The following is an 8,134-nucleotide window of genomic DNA, read 5'->3' as shown; positions in this document are numbered from 1 at the left end:
CAAATATGGCTTTCTGTCTTCCTGTTGCTTGTTTTCCCATGTTGTCTGGGTGTTTGGTGTAGGATTCAAAACAGTCACTGTCAGGAACGTCTGCTGTGTGTTTTCTTATAAAGACATGACTTCGGAGCTGACATTGGGCTTTTGACACCGGGAGAGTCCAGTTTTGCTTGACATGGATATCCAAGTCTCCTAACACTGTTTAGTGAAGGCTCTCCCTCTTCCTTGTGTGTTCTTAGCACATTGGTCAAGGATTCATTCCATGTTCGTGCTTGAGTTGTTTGTGTGCTCTCTGCTGTACTGCTCTGTTTTTCTACCGGCTCTCAGCCATTTTGTGTAACACGGCTTGGTAATATAAGTTGAAGTCAGGAAGTGTGAGGCCTCCAACTCAATTCTCTCAAGACCAATTTAGGAATCCAGTGTCTTTTGTGATTCCATAGTGAGTAGGATCTCAGCATTGTTTACAGTCATAGAAATAAAGCCAAACCACTGTCAGACAGACACTACCACACGCTTGTTCCAATGACTTCTACTGGAAAAAAAAACAGCAAGTGTCACTGAGAGTGTGGAGAAAGAGAAACATTTGGAGTTTGTAAGAATTTAAATTTATTGTGAATACCAGTGTGGAGGTTCAGCAAAAAGTAAAAGAATATAGGATTTCTGTGTGACAGGGCAGTCCCTTTTCTGTACATGAATTCAAATCAAATGAGAGAAAGACTTTGGAGAGATAACCACATAGAGACATTCATTATTGTTCTAATGCATACCTATTTGTGGATAAATGGCTAGGTAAACTATTGTGTGATGTCTGTGCATGTGTGTGTGTGCATGTGTGTGTGTATGTGTGTGTATGTCTGCATGCGTGTACATGTTTGTGTGTGTGTGTGTGCATGTGTGCAGTGAGCATGGGTGTGTGACTATTATTCAACATTTTAATATGAGATCCTAACAATTGTGATGACATGGATTAAACTGGAAATTATTGTTAAATGCAAGAAAACAAAGAAAGAAGGAAGACAACAGTAAGATATCTCTTTCATGTTGAATATTTTAAAAAATCAATACACAGAAATAAAGAGTAGAATTATGGTCACCAGGGGACACAAGGTATGCTGGGAAGACTTGTGTCAAACATACAAAGTTGTGATTACGTTTCAGAGCCAGTGTTGGGATTCTGGGAGTAGTGTTGTGGTTATAGTTACTAATTTTGTATTGCGAATTTGATATTTGGTAGGAGAGTAGGTTTCAGATATTTATATTGATCAAACACACAAACACATTTTCCAAAAGTGCCTTTGTGCAGGAGCTGGTATGTACACTCTTTGAATATTCCCAACCATTTTGCAGTGCATATACATTTAAGCACACCGTTTTAGATTCTAGATGTAGCTAGTGTTTGTAGATCTGCAAAGTCTGAGCTTGCTTGAGTCTTCTATCTGTTGCTCTACCTTACAGACTTTGAATTTGCTGAGCTTCCTAATCCCATGAGCACTTAAAATCCCCATTTCTACCTCTCCATTCATCATCAGACACTTTGGCATGTATATCTATTTAGTACATTATTTAACCTGTAACTAGAGGCAGATCAGGGATCATGGGTCTTGAAGGTAATGATGGGGAATTTCCTAAGAAAAGAGATGTGATGCAGTAACACTGAATTAGATGCTGACTGTGGAAGAAGTGTGCACAGGAGGCAATGGAACCAGTTTCTTCATTACAATATGCAAATGTCTTTGTTTACATAACTGCCTGTCTGATGCTCAATGCTTTCCTTTTTCTTAGAAGAGTGACTTGTTTCCTGTTTTAGGCTCTGAGTATAGTAGGAAAATGCCAGGATAAATTACAATCCATAGTAGAGAATTAAAGCACATTGTGGATGTATATGAGCAACTTTTCAAGTAGGAAGCTTCTTAACTTGGTTTAATGTGTTTTCAAGGAACCTGTGCCTTTCAGTTAGATGTCTTTTTAATGCTCAACTGCACAGTGTACAAACACACACGTTGACCAAGAACAGAATGCAGAGAAACAGTGTAAAGAGCATTGCATATGAGGCCGTTCATCATGGTGCTGATGAGTGAAGTGTATGTGAACAATATAGTAATGTGAATTCAAAAAGAAATAGGGACTGGGAGACGGTCCAATCAGGAAAGTGCATGCCTCATGAGCCCGTGTACCTAAGTTGGTTTCGCTGAGCTTACATAAAATCAGAAAGATGGTCGTGGCATCATGCTCTTGTGATCCCAACACTGGAGTGTCAGAAACAAGTAGATTCCCTGGCCTCACTGGCTAAGTCGTCTAGCCAACTTAGTCACTTCTAGGCAAATGAGAGACCTTGTCTCAAAAACAAACAAACAAAAAAATGTGGATGGTTCCTGAGGAAGAATACCTGAGATTTCTTCTGGCCTCCATATGCATTTACCTACTTGCATTTGTGTTCTCTCTCTCTCTCTCTCTCTCTCTCTCTCTCTCTCTCTCTCTCTCTCTCTCTCCTCCCTCAAAAGAAGTAGAAAACAAACAAAACAAAACAAAAAACCCACAAGAAATAACAAAATGGAGTATCTTGGTAGTTTGAGCAGTAGACTTTGTTTTCTCTAGCTTCATCACCAAGCAAATGTTCTACCAGATCTTCAAGATATTTAGCTTTGCAAATCCATTGTGCTCACACTCAATTTTAAATGTTAATGTGTTTATTTATTTATTTATTTCAAAAATTTAACATAAATGCCCACATAGAAACTAAGCTGCCCTTGTGTCCTGTCCTCAGTCGTAATTATCTATGCCTTAATAATCACTCTGCCACTACAGGGATGAGTGAACTAGCACATAAATGAATCCAGATGTGACCATGCATGTGTCTGCCATCCTCCCACTGTCTCCTTTAAAAAGTCAAAAGTACTTGTATCCTCAGCACTACTAAAACTGAAACAGCAGCAAGCACATACATTCGGCATATTTGATGAAGAAGGGTGAAGTGGATGTTTTAATCTTTTCAAAAACTCAGAGAACTTGCACCAGATGATGCAAGTGATTATTGGTAAATGTATTGGTAGGGCACCGGCTCAGACTTGGTACATTTCTTTAGTTGGGATTATGGTATAGGCACTGAATACATAGTATCTTGAAGATAAAATATGCTGTCAGAATCTCCCCCAGTCCATTTTTAGCACCACAGAACCGCTTCTCTTTCGTTTCTGCTGAGATCTACATGCTTGGGTGGACTGACCACCAAGGGTTATGAAAAAAATCAGCATGCACTTGTGAAACTCACTTTTTTAGCATGAAAGCTGTAGTGTTTTATACTCTGTGGGGGAAAGGAGGATAATAGAGATGTGGGAAATAGAATTACATCAAACGTCTGTGACCTACATCATCTAAAGAATCCCTGTCTTTGAGTTCAGCTCTGGCTCATGAAGCCAGAATTCAAGTTCAAGGCAGAATTGCTTGCAACTTTTGTCTGCCCTAAACTCTACAGGGAGACAAGGGTGGGTCCTATCCACCTCTCTGAGGTTTAGGATTCTGGCATCCAGAAAAGCTTACTGGAAAAAAAAATGAGTCAAGTTAAATATCAGTAAGAATTAATAACTCAAACTTTGAGCAGCAAGCCTGTTTGACTTCCTAGCTTCCCTTTGTATTGTGTAATGTGTGTGCTAACGATGTGTTTCTGCATCTGTGATAATTATTAGTAACTCCTGTTACCCAACTCAATATCGTGTAGAATGCTTTGTGTGTGTGGTTGCGTGGCCCCCACACTTCATCAATGTTTTAAAGAACCATGATCTAGAACCTTGTGCACCCTTTCTAAAAGCTACCTCCCACCCATCTTGACAGGGCTGTTGTGTGGGTATGGTCAATCTTACTCTCTGGCCACAGCTCCTGGTTCATGGATGGACCTTGAGACTTTGGAGAAAACAATTGAAGAAGGCAAACTCTATTTGAGTAAGTTCTAGTCATAGGTAGAAAATGCAGAATCAAATAAGACCATCTCATCCTGGGAGATAAAGCTGGTGTTCTTGGGCGGAAAGGATGATGCCTACATGCACATGGAAGCAAGCACATGAATCGGTGGTGTTCAGATTAGATTTGGATGCCTGCTTTCCTTTGGTGCAGTTGTAGGCCCACGCTTGCATGCCCTAGGTCTTTACATTCTATGTTGCTTTTCAATAACTGCCCAATATGCAGCCTCTTACACTAAGACTCGTGGGTTTGGGGTTCCTGTTCTTCATAATTCCAGTGTTACTTGCCACACAGTTTCTCCCTTTTCAGCAATGGGGAAGCATTGTCACCCTCACATTCAAGATGGAAAAGCTGACATTCAAACAGGACTAGTGCCTGCTCAAGTCAAACCACTGAGAAACTTGCAAACCAGATAGGATATGAGCATTGCCCTTAACATCTCTCCTCAGCCCAGCATCTTGCTTTTTCTTTTTCTTTTTCTTTCTCTTCCCTTGCAGCTAACTAAGTCCTATGGAACCCTTTCTGTCAGCCTGTCATGAAGCAAGTTTCAGAACACTTTCCTTGACTCCAAGACATAAGTGATTCGCCTTTCCTAAACTCAGGGGTCTTGTTCTATACTGACAGAGTGAAACATCATTCTTTAGCTAAGTTCTCCAGCTCAGCCCCCTCCCAGCTTCCAGGAGAAGTAGTTCTGCTCTAATTTAAGATGTGAAATGGAAAAAGACAAATGAACTAGATGACACAGTTTAGACACTAGCGAATCACATGCATATCTGCAGTGTGGAAAATAATGGCTTTCATGAAAATCCTGGTTTTCAATTCAATCAGTCTGCCCTTGAACTCACTAGGATAAAGTGCTATTATTTTTGCTGTTCTACCTTAGAATTTAATTTTTTTTTAGTTTTTGTATTTCATTCTTCATACCCAAGAAATATATACACAAACGGATATGCACAGTAAAGTATGCATATTCTACATGAAATAATTTTGTCTAAAATAATGACAATATTTTTAAGGTTCTTCAAAGTTAAATTCATTAGAAAGAAAAATGGAAACTATAATACTTTAAAGCTACATTTTGATTAATTTATCTTAAAATAGACAAAATGAATTCATTTTAAAGATATATCTATTTTTTGATATGAACATATATTTGTTGTATGTATGTCTGTACGCCCATCTGTGCATAGAAGAGGGGGTTGGATTCCCTGGGACTAAAGTTATGGATGGCTGTGGGCTACTGTGAGGGAACTGGGAACTGAACTGGGTCATCTACAAGACCAACAGTTCTCTTTACCACTGAGGCATTCTTCTAGACCTGAAATTACATGAATTTTTTGACAATGGGAAGTTTAAAAATTTATACATTTTATAACATAGTCTAACATACATATCCATTGCTTCACGTACTAACCTTAAAAAGAAATAGACTATTTTTTGTGATTTTAAATAATGCATTTCAGTACGATAATCACCATGTTGGACAGTAAATTTCTTGAGCATATTCCTAGTACATCCTTAAAATATGGTAGTCATTGATCAATACTGCCATTTTCCTCAATAAATTGTTCCAGGATGCTGGGAGCTTACTGATTTCCCTTGTGGTTCTTTGGGATTAACATGTAAGTGAGTTCACACAGCACTTGATTTGCTGAAAGTCCAACTTATTTCATGTAACATAATGCGCATGATGTGCTCAAGTGGAAGCTATGGCATCATGAATGACAGGGTCTCTTGGTTTTCTTGGAGTTAAGGATATAGAGACATACACAAAGAAATGTGTCCTGTGTCTGTAAATGATACTGATTTTGTCTATTGAAGCATTGACAACATGTTAAGGCTTAGTCCATATCTTGACTGTGGTGGAAAGTGCTAGAGTGAACGAAGGAATGCAGATATCTCTTTGATGTACTATTTAAATTTCATCTGGACATACAGCCAGTAGTAAGAAAGAAGCGTCGTATAGCATCCTTGTTAGATGTTTGTGTTTGATGTGTACTTGTGGACATGTAACTAATACGCATGCCTGTGTGGGGCCCAGAGTTGATATCAGGTGTCTTCCTCAATTATTGTCCACCTCAGCTTTTAAGACAGGATCTCTCCCTGGATTTGGAGCTCACTGGTGCCTTGATTGGTTGCCAGTTTGCTCTACTATACCAGGAACTTATGTGTACAAATTTAAACATCAGCCATACATGGTAAGTGCATAACTGACTAAGCTGGTTCCCAGCCCTCACCTTTGTACGTTTGAGTTCAATTTTCACTTCTCTCCCTGATCATTTTGGTGTTTGCTTTTACCTGCCTCTTATCTATTTGTAACTATTTCTTGAGATACCTGTTTAAGCTCTGCCTGTTTCTCACTTGTTTTCTCGGCATTGTGCTGTTTGAACTCCTTGTGGACATCAGTGACTTGCTTACAAATGAGGGAGCTAATTGCTTATCAGGTGCAATGTTTGAAAATACCCCTTCCGTAGAATAACTCTTTTCTCTGGTGGTTTCATCCTTGGCTGCATAGATGCTTTTCATGTGATATAATCCATCTGCCTGTGTGTGCATTGTTATGTGTGAGATTAGGATCCAAGAAGAAAGAAAGAAAGAAAAAAACACTGCGTCAACTGGTGACACAGACTTTTCTGTTTACTACAATTTTCAAGTTTCCTTTTAAGTCTTTAATACACGTTGTGTTGAATTTTGCATATAATGTGATACATTGGCTTGATTTCGACTCCTATATGGATGTATCAGTTTTTACATCATTTATCAAAGAAACTTTCTCTTTCCTATTCTATGCCTTGGCATATTTGTTGAAATTCAGTTGACCATAAACTTATGAGCTTACTGTTCTGGGCCTCTTCTACTCTGCGATGTCCTCTTTGATGATTATCACTTCATAGCAGATTTTTGAAGCACCACTGTATGCTGCCTCTAACTTTATTCTTTTTTTGCTCTGTGTGTTCTTGACGATTTGGGATGTTTTATGATTCCTTATATAATTTATAAATTAGTATTTTTATTTCTGTAATAATTTATTTTCAGATTGCAATAGATTGGATTAGTAGGTTGCTTCACACAGTCTAGGTATGTTATGGTGTCAGTTCTAATCCCTCAACAAGAGACATATTTTTCATTTCTCTGTGTCTTCTTCGACTTATTAAAATTTGCTATCAGTATACAGTATGGTTCTTCAGTTTTCTTTTTTAATTTTTTATTGGTCATCTTGTTTATTTACATTTTGTTATCCCTTTTCTCAGTTTCTCCTCCGAAAAATCCCTAACCCACCCCTTCTTCCCTGTTTCTATGAGGGTGCTCCCCTACCCACCCACCCATTCCCACCTCACCTAGCATTCTCCTACACTGGGCCATCAAGCCTTCACAGAACCAAGGGGTCTACCCTCCCTTTGATACCAAACAAGGATATCCTCTTCCACATATGCAGCTGGAGCCATAACTCCCTCCATGTGTATTCTTCGGTTGGTGATTTAGTCCCTAGGAGCTCTGGGGGGATCTGGTTGGTTGATATTTTTGTTCTTCCTATGGGGTTGCAAATCCCTTCAGCTTCTTCAGTCCTTCCTCTAATTCCTCCATTTGGGTTCCTGTGCTCAGTCTAATGGTTGGCTCCGAGCATTCATGTCTGTATCTGTAAGACTCTGGCTGAGCCTTTTAGGAGATATCCATATCAGGCTCCTGTCAGCAGGCAATTCTGGGCAGCAGCAATAGTGTCTGGGTTTGGTGTCTGTATATGAGATGGATCCCCAGGTGGAACAGTCTCTGGATAGCATTTCCATCAGTCTCTGCTCCACACTTTGTCTCTGTATTTCCTTTAAACAAGAGCAATTCTGGGTTAAAATTTTGAGAAGGGTGGGCAGCCCCATCCCTCAACTGGAGGCCATGCCTAGCCTCTGGATATGGCCTCAACAAGTTCTCTCTCCCAACTTTGTTGGGTATTTCAGCTAATGTCATCCCCGTTGGGTCCTCTTGTTTTCTTGGCATCTGGGACTTTCTGGTGGCTGGTCCCCAGTCCCCCCCCATTGCTACACACCTCTGTTCAATTTCCTGACCCTCTGTACATCTCCCCATCTCCTCCCACACCTAATCTTGTCCTCCTTTTTTCCTATCCCCCTCCCTTTTTCCTCCCAAGTCCTTCCCATCCTCTACCTTCTGTGATAATTTTGTTTCCCCTTCT

The sequence above is a fragment of the Rattus rattus genome, chromosome 2, assembly GCF_011064425.1.
Source record: "Rattus rattus isolate New Zealand chromosome 2, Rrattus_CSIRO_v1, whole genome shotgun sequence".
NCBI lineage: Eukaryota > Metazoa > Chordata > Mammalia > Rodentia > Muridae > Rattus > Rattus rattus.
The sequence above is the reverse complement of the archived record's forward strand: the minus strand, read 5'-3'. Positions refer to the sequence as shown.